Raw genomic sequence first — 19,287 nt, 5'->3', positions numbered from 1 at the left:
AAACAACTTACCTTCTCAATGGTACCACATATTTGAATTTCTTTTCCCAATAGTAATTTTTCTTCATGCAGTAGAGGACCATGATGTCACACAACACTGTTGCCTGCATTTAGTAAAAGGTTTAAATGAAAGATCTTTTTTTTTTTTTTTTGGTTTTTGGGCCACACCCTGTGACGCTCAGGGGTTACTCCTGGCTATGCGCTCAGAAATTGCTCCTGGCTTCTTGGGGGACCATATGGGACACCGGGGAATCGAACCGCGGTCCGTCCTAGGCTAGCGCAGGCAAGGCAGGCACCTTACCTCCAGTGCCACCGCCCGGCCCCTTAAATGAAAGATCTTTACAGCTTTGGCCCCTTCGCCCAAACCAGTTTTCAATGTAAGGAAAGGACTCTGAGCACAGAATTATGGGTAACCCCTGAATGCTGCTGGGTGTGGTCCCAAAACAAAATCAAAATGAGCCAGGTAGGGCCCGGAAAGATAGCACAGCGGCGTTTGCCTTGCAAGCAGCCGATCCAGGACCAAAGGTGGTTGGTTCGAATCCCAGTGTCCCATATGGTCCCCCGTGCCTGCCAGGAACTATTTCTGAGCAGACAGCCAGGAGTAACCCCTGAGCATCGCCGGGTGTGGCCCCAAAACAAAACAAAAAAATGAGCCATGTAGTGTGATGTCACTTAAAAAGATCAGAATGAGAAATAAACCCATAGAGTCCGAAAGCCTAGGGCTGACGTTGATGAGGGAGAGAGAAATGACAACTAACAGGAAAGGGTTTCTTTTTTCAGATGATGAAAATGTTCTAAGAATATCTGTAATAGGGCTGGAGTAATAGTATTCCCTATGATGCTGCAGGCTTCAATCCCACATGTCACCACTGGAGGGAGACAAGGAAAACAAAGTTTGGGCAGCCCTAGGTCCCTAGAAGGGCCCTGGAAAGCAGGCAGGAGAGAAGGTATAGGTGCAAATGCTACTGCTTTTTTTGCTTTGAGTTGTTTAGGGGCTAGTTCTAGCTTTGTGCTTGGGGACCATGGCTGGGGAATAAACCCGGCCTCCTGCACGAGAAGCATGTACTCTGCAGGCTCAGCATCTCCCTTAAAGAAATGGCAGATCTGATCAGGCCCCTCTCACTACACTGGCACCTGCACTGTGCTTGGCATTGCTCCCTTTGCCCCCCAGAGATCTTCTGTGACTGTGACTTGCTGTCTCTACAGCTGCAGTTAGTGAAGTGAAGGTTCCCTGCTGGATTAGGTTGGGCCTCATTCCAGTTTGGCTGGTGGTACATGGAAGAGGAGGAGAGGCAATACCCCTACAAGGTCTGATGTGATGGAGGAGAAGAGTTTGTGACAGGGGTGAGCCACAAATCTCCAGGGTTGCCAGGAGCCAGCAGAAGTTGCACCAGGCCAGGAAAGAGTCTGTCCTTGCCGACACCTTGGTTTGGGGCCTCACAAATGTGGTAGAACCAATCCCTTCTGCTTCAAACCACCCCACGAAACACATACCCCATCTCAAACAAGTTTGTTTGTGATCAGCAAACCCTATGTTGAAAGTACATGCATCAACCTTCCTACTGCTGAGACTGGGTTCTCTGCCCCTTGGGGCAGGCTCAGCCTTGGAGAAATCAGTTCTAGGCCTGGAGGTCCTAGGGGGTGGAAGCTGGCTTGTGAAAGGAAAGCAGCCAGCCTGTTGATGAATCTGCCGACAGTCAGGAAGTCACAGACCCAAGGACTAGCTCAGAGAAGTCTCTCTGTTCTGCTTCCTCCTTACTTGCCCATTCTGTGGGTATCCCCTGATCTACACACAAACAATGGTATGTTTGAATGATACAACCTCCATTACTCCCGTGATGTGAGAATCAGGGCCCACCTGAAATTGTGGCCAGGGAACACTTAGTGAGTGCTCTCTCTGGATGTCGCCGCAGTGGAAGGAGTACCTGGGCAGGCAGTGGGAGGTGGATCTCTCCAGGTCATACTGCTGGGTGTGGTCCAAAGACCAATCAATCAATAAATAAAGTTTTTTTTGTTGTTGTTTTGTTTTTGGGCCACCCCCATTTGACACTCAGGGGTTACTCCTGGCTATGCGCTCAGAAATCGCCCCTGGCTTGGGGGGACCATATGGGATGCTGGGGGATTGAACCGCGGTCCATCCTATGCTAGCGCTTGCAAGGCAGACACCTTACCTCTAGCACCACCTTCCCGGCCCCTAAATAAAGTTTGTTTTTTTTTTAAAAAAAAAAAACAACAAGTCTCTTCTATGAGAGCTGCCAGAACTCTGGCCTGTTCTTCAGTATCAGGACTGCAAATGCACACAGTCAGCCTCAGAGAGGAGCAAGTAGAAGCTTCAATGATAGAAGACAAGGTGGGAGCCTACCTGAGATGAAATCACATAGTCAGCCACATCCCAGATCTGGAATCCCAATTTAGAAGTGTTGGTCACAGTCACACCCTTGGCTTTAGTAGTTACTGAGCTGACCACAGAATCTGTTTCTTGGTAACCCTCATTCCACCAAAAAAACCCACCTACAAAGCAAGGCAGGTCTCTTGAGTTGCTAGTAGAGTTGATGCCTCAGAATGATGCAGTCACCTCAGAACCTCAGAGGCTGCTATTGATCCCTGGGACTGAAAAAGCTGTTCATCTTCTAGAGAGCCCTGTATTACCCTTGCAAAGTGGGGAGAAAAGCACATAAACCACAGGGCAGTCTGAGAAAAGAAGTTTGATGGCACAAAGAAATACTGATTAGCAAATGGTGTCTTATCAAAATTATCCAGGTTATTTTGGCTAATTCTGCTGGTCAGAGTGCATAGAAATTGGGGCAAAAGATATTAGTACAGCAAGCAAAACATTTGCCTTGCATGTGGCCAACCCAAGTTCATTTCTGGTAATGCATATAGTCTCTGAACTTCACCAGGAGTTCAAGATTCTTGAGTATAGAGCTAAGAGTAAGCCCAGAGTAGCACTGGATTTAAAAACATTAAAGGGCCAGAGTGATAGCACAGTGGTAAGGCGTTTGCCTTCCACAAGGCCAACACAGGATGGATCCCAGATAGAATCTCAGGCATCCCATATGGTCCCTATACAGGGACCAGAAGCCAGAAGCGACTTCTGAGCACAGAGCCAGGAGTAACCCCTGAGCACCGCCTGGTGTGATCCAAAAACCAAAACAAAACAAAACACTCCCAAAAAACATTTAAAAGTGCTCAAAAATAATATTAGAGGGGTTGAAGATATAGTACAGCAAGCAAAGCACTTGTTCTACATGCGAAAGACTTAGAATCTAGTCCCAGCATCTTATATGGTTTCCAAGCACTGGTGGTTGGAATCAGTTCAGAGCCAGGAGTGAGCCCTGAGCACTACTGGGTAAGGATGAATACCTCCCTCAAAAAAGAAAAGAAAAGAAAAACATAACAATAGTTATGAGTTAGATACTATTCTAAGCTCTTTAGATGCATTGACTTATTTAAGCTGAACCATTGTAGGAAACAGATGCTATTATTTTATTTATAGAGAAAACAGACCCAAAGAGTTAAAGTCACTTGCTCAAGGGTCCAAGGTCATGTAGCTAGTGAAAGGCAGAGTCACAATTTAACTTTTTATTTTGTTTTGTTTTTGTGTTTTGAGTCATACCCGGCAGTGCTCAGGAATTACTCCTGGCTCTACACTCAGAAATCACTCCTGGCAGGCTCGGGGGACCATATGGGATGCCGGGATTCACACCACCATCCTTCTGGATGCAATGACATCCATGTTATCTCTCCAGCCCCAACTTTTCTTTTTTCCTATAATTTAGGTCATCTTTCTCTCCTGTGAAATCTTTACATTTATATTGTTCTGAATAATAAACAACTGAAGATGAGAAACAATGGTTAGTGCAGTGGAATACAGACCGAAGTCATAAAAACAAAGAAGGCGATGACTGACAACAACTTCCCTCCATTAGTTCCTGTAGACAATATAATTCTTTGGGATGATCTTGGAGGTGGCCCAGTTGGCAGGGTAACCCCCTCGCTCAAATTTTGGTGACATATAAGGGTGCATTTAGTCAAAACAGGACTGAGTGAGGTGAGGACTGAAGGTAGGGCACAGAAAACTGAGAGGTCAGCATGAGGAAGGAGGCAGTCATCTCAGGACTGAAGCAAAGCCCCATTCCCACCCCACACCCCCAGCCTAAGGAAGTATCTTTTCTGTGCTTTTGAGATTGTCCTTCTGGGTTACCACTTGGGCTCAGAGGACACCACACAAAGAAAGCAATGGAAACCCCAAACTTCATTTTCTGTTAGCAGGTCATGGGAAGTAACCATCCTAGACTGAGACTTTAGGGCCAGGTGCCCCTCCCCAAGCAAAGGGTTTCAGGGAACAGGCAGGTTAGAAGCAGGAAAGTTGTCTTCAGAGGGCTGAGGGAGCAGGGTAGACGTGAAGGGGGTGCCTCTCAGGAGTGGCTGTGTAGGAAATGATCCCACCTGAGGAGACTGTTCCTCTTAGGAATAGAAATCATATGGAGAGCCATGAATCTAGGTGGTTGGAGGAGATGATCTGGTCAGTCTACACAGTCCCTCCCGGGTCAGAACTTAATCAGAATCTCACTGCGGGTTTCTGGATGAGTGGGTGGGAACTGGACAAGTTCCTGGGTTACCTCCCTGAGAAAAGGCCCCTGAGAGCCGAGGTCCCCTCAGCTCCTGGTCAGGTCCATGCCAGCTCTATGGGGACCCAGTTAGAGCCAGGAGAGGTGGACCTGTGGCCGTCCTGTCCACTGAGAAAGTATTTAATTTTTTTCACTGAGAAAGTTTTTGTCACGATTCAGGGAGAATTGAAAAGTAGCGGGAAAGTGGAGGAAACCTCTGTAGATCAACAGCTTGATTATAACTTTCCTGCCCTACATTCCCTTCAGGTACGTTTTCATAGGTAGGTGCTGCATTGGGTTTCATTCATATTTTCATCAGGGTTTTTTGTGTATGTAAACATTTCAGGGGCCGGGAAGGTGGCGCTAGAGGTAAGGTGTCTGCCTTACAAGCGCTAGCCAAGGAACGGACCGCGGTTCGATCCCCCGGCATCCCATATGGTCCCCCCAAGCCAGGGGCGATTTCTGAGCACATAGCCAGGAGTAACCCCTGAGCGTCAAACGGGTGTGGCCCAAAAAAAACAAAAAACAAAAAAAACAAAAAAAAAAAAAACATTTCAATGGGATTATTATGTTACTGACCCTCCCCTGATCGGTGTTTGTGTCCTACCCTAGGGTGTGACCTGGCATTCTGCTCCCACCCTAGGGTGGTACCTGATTTTGCTCCCACCATTGGGTGGTACCTGATCCCACCATTGGGTGGTACCTGATTCTGGGAGATAAAAGCAAGGGTCTGTGGAAGGTGAGGGGCTTTTTGGCTGGAACTGATGCTGAGGCTTTGGGCTTCAGTCTTGTCCACCGAATAAAGCTAATATTTTCTCAAGCTGTTTACCCACCGCTTCACCTCAGAACCGCCTGCTAAACGGTGGCAGACGTGTGTTCCGAGCTGGAGGGGAAAGACCTCATCCTCCATCCCTCCATCAGTCAACCCCATCAAGGGCTGATTTGCAACAAGGGTTAATAATAAGCGTGTTGCATCTGCCAGCTACCGTCTAGTGGTCAGAACGAAGCATCCCACCTTGGTAGAGTAAAAACTTCTACTAGGCCATTGTACATGCACGTTTCACTTGTCATCGTAGTCATCGGCTGGTGCTTTTCAGATCCTGATCCACACCACTTCCTTCTTTTCCCTGTTACCGAAGACTGGGCATATTGAACATTTCACAGTCGTCCCAAGACATCTAGGGGCGATTTCTTCAGAGAGTAGTTCTGCTTTCCCTGACTGCTCTCCTGATTGCTGTTTATTTGTGGATATATGCATGCCAGGGGTTGAACTCCTAGTTTCCTGTATTCAAGGCTAGTACCTTAGTGCTGTAGTATCTTCTGGCCCCCTTAGTATTTTTTATTATTATTCTGTTCTAAATATTATCAAGAATCACTTTGTAATAATACATGTACTGTATATCATTTAGGCAACATCCAGCAGTGCTCAGATCATATTCCTTTTTTTTTTTTTTTTTGGTTTTTGGGCCACATCGAATGACGCTCAGGAGTTACTCCTGGCTATGCACTCAGAGATCACTCCTGGCTTGGGGGACCATATGGGAGGCTGGGGGATCAGACCATGGTTCATCCTAGGTTAGCACATACAAGGCAAATGCTCTACCACTTGCACCACCACTCCAGCCCCCAGATCATATTCTTGTCTCTGCTCAGGGATCATTCCTGGCAGGGCTCAGGAGACCTTATGGGACATCAGAGATTGAACAGATTTGCCCACATTCAAGGTAACCACGCTACTCACTATACTTCTGACTTCCAAATGTAAAAAAATTCTCTTTGGTGCCAGAGTGATAACACAGCGGGCAGGGTGGTTTGCCCTTGCAGGCGGCTGACCTGGGTTCAATTGCCTGCATCCCATATGTTTCCCCCACCCACCCATCCCTTGAGCCTGCCAGGAGTAATTTCTGAGCATGCAGTCTGAGCACAGCCAGGTATGGCTCACCTCCCACCTCCATATCTCTTTTTGGTGTTAGGGATCAAATACAAGGCCTAACTCATGAAAATGTACTTTACCATTGAGACACATCTCTACTACTAGAAATTATCTTTCTAATTGGAGAACTGAATCTGTATTATATTGGCCATTAGTAATGTATTGAAGGAGATAAAGTTTGATACATGCCCAAGTGTTTGTTTTTTTTTTTTTTTTAATTTTCAGGGGTGTACTACAGTTCATGTACTCAGGGCTTACTCCTTGATCTGTGCTCAGGGATCATCTCTGACAGAACTTGGGAAACCATATATGGTGCTGGGATCAAATTAGGGTCACCAGGGGCATGGCACGTGCCTTACTCTGTACTCTTTCTGACCTTAAATGCTTGTGTGTATATATATATGTATATATTCATATATGTTCTATATGCACTTTGTGAAAATTCTATCCAGGTGTAGTGTTCTTACAGGTATGCCTCATTTTATTACACCTTGTTTCACTGGACATGAAAGATTGCTTAAATTTGAGATCCGAGAGATAGCACAATGGTAGGGCGTTTGCATTTCATGCAGCCACCCAGGACAAAGGGTTGTTCAATTTCCGGCCTCCAATATGGTCCCCTGTGCCTGCCAGGAGCGATTTCTGATTGCAGAGCCAGGAGTAACCCCTGAACACTGCCAGGTGTGACCCAAAAACCATAAACAAAAAAATGGGGAGCCGGAGGGATAGCACAGCAGTAGAGCATTTACCTTGCAAGCAGCTGACCCAGGACCGATGTTGATTTGAATCCTGGCATCCTATATGGTCCCCCATGCCTGCAAGGAGTGATTTCTGAGCAGAGAGCCAGGAGTAACCCCTGAGTGCTGCCAGGTGTGGACCCCCCAAAAAAAGATTGCTTAAATTTTTAATTGAGATTCTGTGATTTATAATAGTTTTTATAGTTGTATAGTTTTTAATAGTTATATATGTTCATAATTTCAGTACCACACACATCACCACTATACCCATCTCCCTTCTCCATAGACCCCAACACTCTTCTTTTCGTTTCTCCAAAATCAGTTGTGTATATCAGACAGCCCATTGTTGCCTTTGTACCTTTATTTTGGCCTCGTGGTGCTCAGGGGTTACTCCTGGTTTTGCAGTTAGGAATTACACCTGGCAGTGCTTGGGGGACTATACAGGATGCTAGGATCAAAACCAGGTTGACTGCAAGCAAGGCAAGTGCTTTACCCACTGTCTAATTGCTCTGGCCCTCTGGAACTTTGTTGCTACCTCACTGTATATCTGTAAGTTTCACATATTAGAGATCATTCTGCATCTGTCCCTTTCCTTTTGATTGACTTCACTCAACATGATAGGCTCTAGTTTCATCCATATTACTGCAAGTTGCATGATTTTGTTCTTTCTTAGAGTTGAATAGCATTCCATTGTGTAAATATACCACAACTTCTTTTTTCTGATAATTTATTTAAGCACCATGATTACAAAACTGTTAATAGTTGAGTTTCAGTCATCAAACATACACCACCCTTCACCAGTGTAACTTTCCCACCACCACCAATGTTCCCCATTTTCCTCTTCTTCCACCCCCTGCCTGTCTTTGGGACAGGCATTCTATTTCTCTCTCTCACTATCATTGTCACAGTAGTTGTTAGTGCAGTTATGCCTCTAACTGTGCTCATTGTGATAAGCTTCATATCATAGGCTGATTCTTCTGGCCCATGTCTCTATTGTGTCTGGGTATTATTACCATACTGTCTTTTATTTTTCTTATATCACACAGATGACTGTGTCTGTCTCTCTCCCTCTGAGTCATTTCACTCAGCATAATAGTCTCCATGTCGATCCATATATAGACAAATTTTATGACTTCATTTCTCCTAACAGTTGTATAATATTCCATTGTGTATATGTACCACAGTTTCTTTAACTACTCATCTGTTGTTGGGCCTCTGGGTTAATTCTGACTCTGGTGGTTGTAAATAGCCCTGTATTGAACATGGGTATGCAGAGGGCATTTTTTGTATTGTGTTTTTGTGTTCTTAGGGTATATCCTTGGAGTGGAATTGCTGGTTCATATGGGAAGCTCAATTTACAGTTTTATGAGGAATATCCATAATGTTTTCCAGAAAGGCTGGACTAAATGGCAGTTTCACTAGCAGTGAATGAAAGTTCCTTCCTCCCTTGTATACCACAATTTCTTGATCTGTTTATCCATAGTTGGGCATTTGAGTTATTTCCATATCTTGGCTATTGTACTAAGTGCAGTGATGAACATAGATATGTAGAAAAATTTTTTAATTTAATGTTTTTGTGTTTTGGGGGTATATATCAAGAAGTGGTTATCACTAGATTTAATGGGAATTCTATTCTCAATTTTTGAGAAATCTCCCTATTTCTTTCCAAAGATGCTAACCAGATGACATTCCTCACTAACAGTGAGTGAGGGCTCCTTTCTTTCTTTCTTTTTTTTTTTTGGTTTTGGTTTTTGGGCCACACCCGGTGGCTCTCAGGGGTTACTCCTGGCTATCTGCTCAAAAATAGCTCCTGGGCAGGCACGGGGGACCATATGGGACACCGGGATTCGAACCAACCACCTTAGGTCCTGGGTCAATTGCTTGCAAGGCAAACGCTGATGTGCTAACTCTCCAGCCCCGAGGATTCCTTTCTTACCATACCCTGAACAACACTGGCTATTTCCCGACTTCTGGTATACTTTTGGCTATTCTCTCTTTTAGGGGCCAGAGAGATAGCACAGTAGTAGGGCGTTTGCCTTGCAAGCCACTGACCCAGTACCAATGGTGGTTCAAATTCTGGTCCCCCATGCCTGCCAGGAGCGATTTCTGAGTGTAGAACAGGAGTAACCCCTGAGCGCTGTCAGGTGTGGCCCAAAAACCAAAAAAAGAAGAAGAAGAAGAAGAAGAAGAAGAAGAAGAAGAAGAAGAAGAAGAAGAAGAAGAAGAAGAAGAAGAAGAAGAAGAAGAAGAAGAAGAGGAGGAGGAGGAGGAGGAGGAGGAGGAGGAGGAGGAGGAGGAGGAGGAGGAGGAGGAGGAGGAGGAGGAGAAGAAGAAGAAGAAGAAGAAGAAGAAGAAGGAAGAAGAAGAAGAAGAAGAAGAAGAAGAAGAAGAAGAAGAAGAAGAAGAAGAAGAAGAAGAAGAAGAAGAAGAAGAAGAAGAAGAAGAAGAAGAAGAAGAAGAAATTTCTCCTAGCTGGGGGAGCAAACTGAGGTCTGTCTATGCTCAGGAAGGATACTCCTGAGAAGGCTCAGGAGAATATAAGGGATGCTAGGATTGGACCTGGGTTGGCTATATGTAACCAAATGTCTTATCTGCTATACTATTACTTCGTCACTCATAATAGTTTATTAAGCTATTGCATACTTAAACTATAGTATTGTGTAAATATACCTTTTTTGTGTGTATGTGCTATAGTTGGCAGTGTTCAGGGGTTCCTCTGACCGATGCTCAGGATTCATACTTGGTGGTGCTTAGTGGATCTTATGAAATGTCAGGGATCAAACTTGAATAGGCCAGGTGTTGTCTTACCTGCTGTGCTATCCCTCCAGCCCCTGACAAGTCCCTTTTTAAATCATAAAATACTCACACCCTAATTAGATCCTATTTGCATTATTCTTCTATTTATTTATTAATTTTTTACTTATTTATTATTTATTGGTGTTTTGGTCACACCTAGTGGGTTACTACTTAGGGGTTACTCCTGGCTCTGTGCTCAGGAATCTCTTCTGGAAGGCTCGGGAAACCATATGGGATGAAGTCTGTCCAGGGTTGGCCGTGTGCAAGGCAAGCACCCTATTGCTGTGCTATAGCTCCCACCCTCAGGAGTTACTTCTGTTTATGCACTCAGGAATTACTTCAGGGGACCCACTGGTATGTTGGGAATTGAACCTAGGTCAGCCATGTGCAAAGCAAACGCTGTCCCTATCCCTTCAGCCCCTTAGTCTCAATTTTAATAGACTGAGTTATTTTAAGTGATTTTTCCCACTGGGTCTCCTTCCTTTCCAAAAATATTCTGCTGACTCTAATTTTACCCTTTTCTGCTTCACTTTGACATTTTTCTGACCTAGCAGCTTGAGTTTGCCCTATTTGCAATAACTGGGATGGCGCCTTCTTTCTGGGATGAAGCCTTTGTGGCACTTCAACCCAAGCATGCTAGAGACACTCACAGTAATTATTTGCCTAACTACAAGTGTGCCTATCTCACGCACTTTAGAGGAATAGCCTTTTAGGTCTGCTAGCATCACAGGAGCAGAAACAGACAAATACTGGCTAGCACAGCTAATACTAATCATTGCTTTAGGCAACCCTCAAAAATGTCTGTCTGCCCCAGAGCCTGTTTCGGCACAAGGAATCAGTGAGTGTGAACTTTAACCTCACTGAGTAGAATATCCAGAGGTGATTTCATACAATCTTGCATAATAATGCCATTTCCTAACTTGTCAAGTATTGTAAATGACTTGAGTAAAATGACTAGTCATTGGTGGTCACCTCTTCCTCTGAAGAGTCTCATATGACCTCGACAGTTATAACGAAAAAGGAACTAGGAATGTATAAATTCAGTATCCCCTCTGTAGATCATCAGTTATTCTGGAAACTTGATTAAAAACCTCCAAGGAGGGGCCGGATCAGTGCCACAACTAGTAGGGCATTTTCCTGGCATGTGCTAACCTAGCAACGGATGGCAGTTTGATTCCCCAGCGTTCCATCTGATCCCTCAAGCCAGAGGCGATTTCTGAGTGCATAGCCAGGAGTAACTCCTGAGCATCACCGTGTGGCCCCCACCCCCCAAAAAACCCCTAAAAAACATCCAAGGACCAGAGAAGAGGAAACTAAAATTAAAAGGGAAAAAGGGAACCGAAGGGGTGCTAACCTAGGACAGACTGCGTACCAAGCCAGGAGCAATTTCTGAGTGCATATCCAGGAGTAACTCCTTAGTGTCACTGGGTGTGGCCCAAAAACCAAAAAAAAAAAAAAAAAAGGCAAAAGAAAGATAATGACATGTTAATATCTTAGAACAAGATAAGGTGGGTAAGGAGATAGCACAGTGGGTAGAGCACTTACCTTACATATGGCCGACTCAGTTTCAACACCCAACATCCCATATGGTCTCATATGGTCCACCAAGCCCTGCCAAGAGTAATTTCTGAACACCATACTATGAGTAACCCCTGAGCATCACTAGGTATGGCCCCCAAACCAAACCAACCTCCCCAAAAAATATAACAGGAGAAATTGAGTCAGGGCACTCAAGGATTCCCAGAATTATAATTACAGGAAATTAGAATATGGGTTGAGAGTAGCAGAAAGTGAAACAATATTGGAGCCACTTAAGTGCCTAAAGGGAGAGGCCACCCAGTTCCTTGAAGGCTTTAGTAGGCAAGGTTTGTCCAGATAAGGGATCCTCAAACTTTTTTAAATAGGGGGCCAGTTGATTGTTTTTCAGATTGTAGGAGGGCCAGATATAGTTTTAAAAAACACTGTGAACAATAGGGATTGTAATTTGAAGACCCCTGCCCAAGACTGAGAGGAGTCAAGAGACAGTAGGAGTTGAATTGGTGAATGTGGCACACATCCTACACATATGCACTGTGGTCCCAGAACAAGTTGACTATTAAGCAAGACAGGCAGCAGTGGCAAAAACACCTGGCGGGCCTGATAAAATGTCCTTGGTAGGCCGAATGTGGCCCAGAGACCATACTTTGAAGGCCCATGTCCAGATAATGATGAAAGAAACCAAGCAAAGGATCTTAATTTTGGTGGATTGTTGGATTAGGGTTACTTTAATCATTTTCTCTTCACTTCAGTCATAATTGGTTAATTCCCATCTTAGGGTTATGAGTATGTTGTTGCATATGCCACCCAACACTGGACAGAAGAGATTGGGAGTAATTTTTAGTCACACTCGCTGCTCAGAGAAGAAAGACCCCAATTGGAGGCTGCATTTGGGAGGGAGTGAACAACTAGAAGCTGTGTAGTATACACATTCACTTTAAGGCACTTTGTGGTTCCTGCTGGGGCAATGATTCTCTTTTGGATAACTGACTGGATAGGAACTTAAATCCACTATTGAGCATCTGGTCTATTTGATAAGGAGTTCTTCGAGGAGGTGACTTTTTCCTGAGGAATAGATTAGGGAGAAAGGAACTTGTTATCAAGCTATTATCTGTGTTCTACTGATATTGCTGAATACCAGCAGAGCACTTAATATCAGCCCTTACTTAGTCTACACGAGGTGTCGGTTAGGTGGAGGAGACATCAGTAAGCTCTGTGAACCTTATATACAGAATTGGCACATGCCTGACCCTGCCACCTGATCTTCCCAATTCAGCAAGTGACCATCCCCAGCAGCTTGCTATAGGAGTTATGCTAACACTCAAGCATAAAACAGCTTTTCTCCATTTACCTGAAGATCTTTTGGTGGCTTCCAAAGATGAAAAGACAGTGAGAAAGAGTATATTTGCTGCATATTTGGGGCAAATATTTGTTAGGATAGGGAAAGACTGAAATGGAAATGAAACGTCTATTACCACTTTAGCACTTCACAGTGATTTGAATAATCTTTGAAAAACTAAATCTCAAGCTCTCTAAGATTCTTTCAGGTTCTTCATGTCATTGTACTTAGTATAAAAACAGGCTCCTTGCTAACAGTTAACAGGGCCCATGTAGTCCAGTCCTGTCTACTAGTTTTTTTTTACAAGTCCTAGTCCTCTTCACTATTTGTGGGTCAGTCTTGTAGATCCCCTTCTAGTTCTGCAAACTTGCTGTATCTTTTCTGTTCTTGGGCCTCTGTACAAGATACATAATGCCCCAAATGCTCTTTCCATTTCTCTTAACCTTGATATCTAGTAGTTAAGTTTTATATGTCAACTAAAAGGCTTCTTCCTAAAGATCTTTGAGTTCCCCTTATGTGTCATATTTTCCTATTACAAGGTGGGAGTATCATTTATCTTTTTCTTTTTTTCTCTCTCTCTTTCTTTGGGAGAGGATTACACATAGCATTGCTCAGGGGTAACTCCTGGTTCTGCGCTCAGAAATCACTCCTGGCAGGCTCAGGGACAACATGGGATGCCAGGGATCTAACCTGGGTTGGCTGCATGCAAGGCAAAACCCTATCTGCTAAGTTATCTCTCTGGCCTATCATTTACCTTCTTTTGTTATATACAACCCTTGTCAAATTTACATTATTTGATGAATGTCTGTAGAATTAAATAATTAATAAGAGTCCTATATGGTGCTGGATGATGGTGGATGGATGGGTGAGGCCTTTCTCAACCAGCTCGGACACCTACAACCCCTTCCAGCTGGCAGGTCTGTGGTGGGTTCAGGGTAGTGTCGAGGAAATGATCCACAAGCAGTCAGTAGAAGTCAGGAGATAATCAACTTTATTAATAAGGCTCTAGCCACCATGTGTGGCTTCTATCCTAACCTTTTAAGCAGGCTCCTTAACCCGCCCTGCAACTAAACCTGTTTCTGCTCTCCCTCTCCCTGCCTCCTCCTGAGGCTTCTTCTGCTGAATCTCCCATGGAATTCGTTTTCTGCCCCTGAGGCAACCCCTTTGTTACCTTCCTTAGACCCCTCCCAGAAGTGGGCTGGTCAGCCTCTCCAGGTAAAATTAGCATTATTTTGCCCTAGGAGGGGTGACTTTTTTTTTTCTTGTTTATTTTGGGCCATACCAGCAGTGCTCAGGCCTTACTCCTAGCTCTGCACTCAGGAAACACTCCTGGCAGTTTGGGGGATTATATGGGGGTGCTGATGGTTGAACCCAGATAAAACACTTGCAAGGCAAATGCCCTCCTCACTCTATTACTGGCCTTGTCCTCACATCTTTCTGAGAGTAGCATCTTTAGCTATCATTTGTTTCTTCTAGTGAGTGTTGAGAAGAAAACTGATTTCCTATATTTTACAGTTGATCCTTTCCACTCTGATTTGCTAAACCTCTAGATCAAATAGGACATTAACTGTCTAGAATTAACTAGCACAGATTCAAAAGTTCAGTCCTACAGGAGCCTTACTTGGATGCCAATAACATGTGCTAGGTACTTCTGACTAATCAGCTACAAATTATGGGATCCTATAAACCTCCTTTCAAATTTTTGTCATGACAGAACTCAGGAAATCACATTTAGTGGATTATTATAAAGGCTGTAATAAGATATGGATGAGCAGTCAGATGAATGGAAAATAGGGAGAGATGCAGAATCTCTCAGGATAGTGGAACTGGGCTATCTCTCTAATAGTAGTGGATGTATTCATCAATTTACAATTTTATTTATTTTGGTTTTTGGGCCACACCTGGTAGCACTTAGGAGTTATTCCTGGCTCTTCACTCAGAAATTACTCCTAGCAGGCTCAGGGGACCATATGGGATGGCAGGGATTGAACCCAGGTTGGCTGTGTGTGCAAGGCAAACGCTCTCCCTACTCATGGTGCTATCATCTGGCCACAATCTACAAACTCTTCAAACTGCATTTGTTAATGGAATTTTATTGAGGCTTTAGCAGATTCACATGGTCAATTTACAACTTCCCTCACTTTAGAACATGAGGGTGGGGTAAAGGTTACAATCTTCCAAGATTGTGGTTTGGTATTTTTGGTGACCAGCTTCTGACCTAACATCACTCAGGAGCCCACTGACTTACTTCATTAGAACACATGATTCCTCTCATCTAGAAAATTCTAAGTAATTTAGGAAGCAAGAGGCAAAGACCAAGTAAATATATATATATTTGGAGGGGCCATACCAAGCAATGCTCAGGAATCACTCTTAAGTGATCTTGGGAGATAATATGGAATGCTGAGGATCAAACCCTGATCAGCTACATATAAGGCATATCTCCTATTCACTGTACTCTATCTCTCCAATCCCCCAAGAAAATATTGTATTATGTGTATGACTGATGACAGAATGTGTCAGTGAATGATTTGGGAGATCTCCAAGTAAAGGGAACACAGATAAGTATAATTTACATACTATGTTTTAATTATCAAAAGTCACGTTAAAACATTAGGAAGACCTTAAAAAGCATTTTCTCTGAAGGGAAAAAGGCAAGTCCAGCTCCAAATAGCCATGAAATCAGCTGAGTTAAAGCAAGTAAGCAATCAGATCTCGAGCATAAATAAAGAGCTATGGGGCAGCTACCAGTCAGAAGAATTACTGGAGTACAAGAAAAATCCTACAAACTGTGATTCTCTATAGGATATCTTTGGCAATGATAAGATGTTTAAACAGTAGACTTAAAAATACAAATACGTGTGTTGTAGTGAAAAGCATCAGGCTTTTATACACAGTTAATATCACACATTCCCCATTAGCCCAGAGCATCTGGAGAGAAAGTGAAGACAGGGAGTAGTAGGTAGATCAAAGAATTCTTTGTCACTCAAGAATCATATTCCAGGGCTGGAGAGATAGCATGGAGGTAAGGCATTTGCCTTGCATGCAGAAGGTCACTGGTTCGAATCCTGGTATCCCATATGGTCCCCTGAGCCTGCCAGGAGCGATTTCTGAGTCTGGAGCCAGGAGTAACCCCCTGAGCACTGCTGGGTGTGATCCAAAAACAAACAAACAAAAAAAATCATATTCCATCTGGAATTCTGTGAGATGACAAATATATTGACATTAGAAACAATGCAAATGAATATACCATTTTCTTTTCTTTTTTTTCAAGAAAGAGAAAGGGCTGAGTGAGGTTTTGTACAGAAGTGGCCCAGTTCTCTTTCTGACACCAGAGGCGCCCCCCCCCAACCCTCTCCAGAATATACCATTTTCATAGAATTGACATTTCGATTCTAAAGAAGCACATATAATTTACTTCTCAAAAATACCTTGTATGTGGCTCAAGTGATAGAGCATATGTGAAACTCAAGACTGGTTCCCTTGTACCATCTGTTTCCCCCACTACCTACCACTACTGGGTGTGCCTACCCAGCTCCCTTAAAAAAAAAAACAAAAACCCACAATATCTCTGAAATGTAGTAAAATGGAAGTTCGGTCTGACCCAACTGATTCCTGAGTTTAAAGCTTAAAAACATCCAGAACCACCCCCCCAGAATTTTGTTTTGTTTGTTTTGGGGCCACATTTGATGATGCTCAGGGGTTACTCCTGGCTTGGGGAATCATATAGGATGCCGGGGGATTGAACCAGTCTGTCCTAGGTCAGCCGCGTGCAAGGCAAATGGCTACCACTGCGCCACTTCTCTGGTCCCTTAATATTCTTTTCTGAACAGGAGTAAGTTGCTAGTTGTTGTTTTTATTTATTTTTTTTGGGGGCCACACCCGTTTGACGCTCAGGGGTCAATCCTGGCTATGCGCTCAGAAACCGCCCCTGGCTTGGGGGGACCATATGGGACACCAGGGGATCAAACCGCAGTCCATCCTACGCTAGCGCTTGCAAGGCAGACACCTTACCTCTAGCGCCACCTTCCCGGCCCCAGTTGCTAGTTTTTTTTAAAGTATCAAAATGGCAAATCTTAAAGAGTAGAGAAAAATTATAGATCTTTCATCATAATATTGAATAGTGGTCTCTCTGTTCTTCAAAAAAGTGTGAATTTTAGTGCGAAACTATGAAAAGGAAATCCTACAGAACTCTAAAGCCTACAAATACCCATTTTTATATTCATAGTGACTGATGAGAAAAACAGGAAAGGTTGGGAGGGCTACTCTTCAAGTACCATCCAGGTTTGTTAAAGACACAAAGGCAAACTTTCCCGTTTCTAAGAGCAGCAGTATTTACCTTCCTAAGAATGTGGTGCAAGTTGAACTGTATCTGGATAGTTCAGCTGTGTGATTTAATGATTCTAGGGCTGAAATGTGAGTTACTTGCTTAGGCCTTCAGTTCTCCTAGAATTACAGAATATAAATCCAGGCTACCTAGGGACAGTTCAGGCTCCCTAAAAGCTTTAGAACCTTGTCATTACCCGCAAAGGTATTGTCTCCATTTATTTAGGAAGCACGCACCAGTGGCTTTTGGCTTTCCTGGTGCAGTGCCTAATTTTCCTCCCAAGAAGTATCTGCCAGAAGGCCCGTTTAGAGAAGTCAATCGTTGACCCTTTGTGTGGATTACTGGCTATAATTCTGACACGGCCGTGACATTACATTTTCTCTTTTTTCCTTTTATTTGATTTTTGTCTCCTTTTCTACTACAGAAATTCGGCCTTAGCTTTTCTACACTCACAAAGAAATTTCGGTACCAAAGCCCGCCAAAAGCTCCCCGCTGGCTAGTTTATTTTTGACTCTTACTTCAAGTATAATCTGGCACCAGCAGCTTGTTTTTTCTGAGTCTAGCTCTATGATGGTAAACAATTATTTCCATCCCCCCCAAAATCTATTTTCCAGCAACTACATAAACATCATAAAAATCTCTCGCAAAACCTATCCCTCTCCTCCTGGTTTCTTTCTGTTTACCCAAAAACACCTTCACCTCACTTTTTCGTCCAGCCCTCTAGCAGGGCTCTTTCTCACCTACAACTAGTTATCTGATATGTAGATTCTAGGGCCTGGTTCTCATTGTACTGTTCCTCCGGAAGATCTCCTACTCTTTGTTTTCCCTAAAAACACCTTGCATACCAGAGTTTTGTACTTAAAATGTCATAGGCTGAACAGTAAAATTTGTTTCTCCTCCCATGGACGTAAGTCCCCAATACAATGTATTTTGTGTGGTCTCATTTATTTCATTTTCATATTCGTCCGATTAGTGTTTCCACTTACTTCCCAGTGAGAATTTACGGACCCCACTAAGGTTTTGCTTTGTGATGCAGGCCGTCTGCAGCAGAACCTGGCAAGTTGTGGGCCCAGTCTACATCCCTATAAATCAGGCTTGTTCTTAGTGTAGTTTTTTGTTGTTGCATGAATATCTCAAAATGCACTGGCTTAAAATAATTACTTCATGGAGCTGAAGTGGGAAGGGCACTTGCTTTTTATGTGGCTGACCTAGGTTTTATCCCTAGCACCCTATGTGATCCCCTAAGCCCCACCAGAAGTAATCCTTAGCACAGTGCCAGGAATAAGCCCTGAGAATTGGTATGTGTGGCTTCAAAACAAATTTAAAAAAATTTAAAAACCAAAACAATTATTTTATTCTGTGGGTCCCTGAGCAGCCGACCCCTGGGATGTCTTAGCAGTTGAAGTCAAGTTAGCAGAGTTTTGAGTTATCTGAAAGCTGGGTGCTGGTCAGGCATCTCCTCTTCCTGTGACTTCCAGGGTTTCTTCTGGGCAGGACAGTCTTGGGATACGCATACTTTTCTTGGGGGCTGGCTCTCTCTAGCCAATGTGCCAACAACCAGGAAGTGCAAGTATCTAAGGCCCCTAGATTCCCAATTTATCCAGTAGTGTAATGTTAATGCATTATTGGATAAAGCAATCAGGCTGTATAGTTGCAAGGGAAGCACCTCAGGTCCTGAGGGATAAGTGTCAAATAACTTGTGGCCACTTTTAATCCTTTACATTCTCCAAAAACGTCCCAGGGGGTTTTTCATAGTTGGTCAGTTTCCTACTTTGACCATTCATTTGCCTCATTGTGCTTTAAGAAGAAAGTTCATTTCAGCTTTCAGTTGGCCATCTAATGTCTCTGAGACAGTAGGCTGGTAAGAAGGTGAGTGAGGTCAGAGGGTAAAGGCCTAGGATCACATTACTTTTTAGGAACAGAAATGAGACACAAGCCTAAATCTCTTGGCTACTAGTCCATGCTTCGGATCCTTAATAGGTTTGATTTTCCAAACACTCAGCTCTCTGA

General features: G+C 43.7%; 1 long non-coding RNA gene across 1 annotated transcript; it reads right to left on the bottom strand.

Annotated features, from left to right (window-relative positions):
- Positions 1-17,386: 17,386 nt before the first annotated feature.
- LOC126030702 (uncharacterized) lies at positions 17,387-19,004 on the bottom strand. The gene is made up of 2 exons (XR_007503162.1): positions 18,331-19,004; positions 17,387-17,462 (listed from the first exon to the last, which is right to left on the bottom strand). It is a non-coding gene; the product is annotated as an uncharacterized LOC126030702 (long non-coding RNA).
- Positions 19,005-19,287: the final 283 nt, after the last annotated feature.

The sequence above is a fragment of the Suncus etruscus genome, chromosome 15 (assembly GCF_024139225.1).
Source record: "Suncus etruscus isolate mSunEtr1 chromosome 15, mSunEtr1.pri.cur, whole genome shotgun sequence".
In the NCBI taxonomy this organism is placed as follows: domain Eukaryota; kingdom Metazoa; phylum Chordata; class Mammalia; order Eulipotyphla; family Soricidae; genus Suncus; species Suncus etruscus.
The sequence above is the reverse complement of the archived record's forward strand: the minus strand, read 5'-3'. Positions and strand labels throughout refer to the sequence as shown.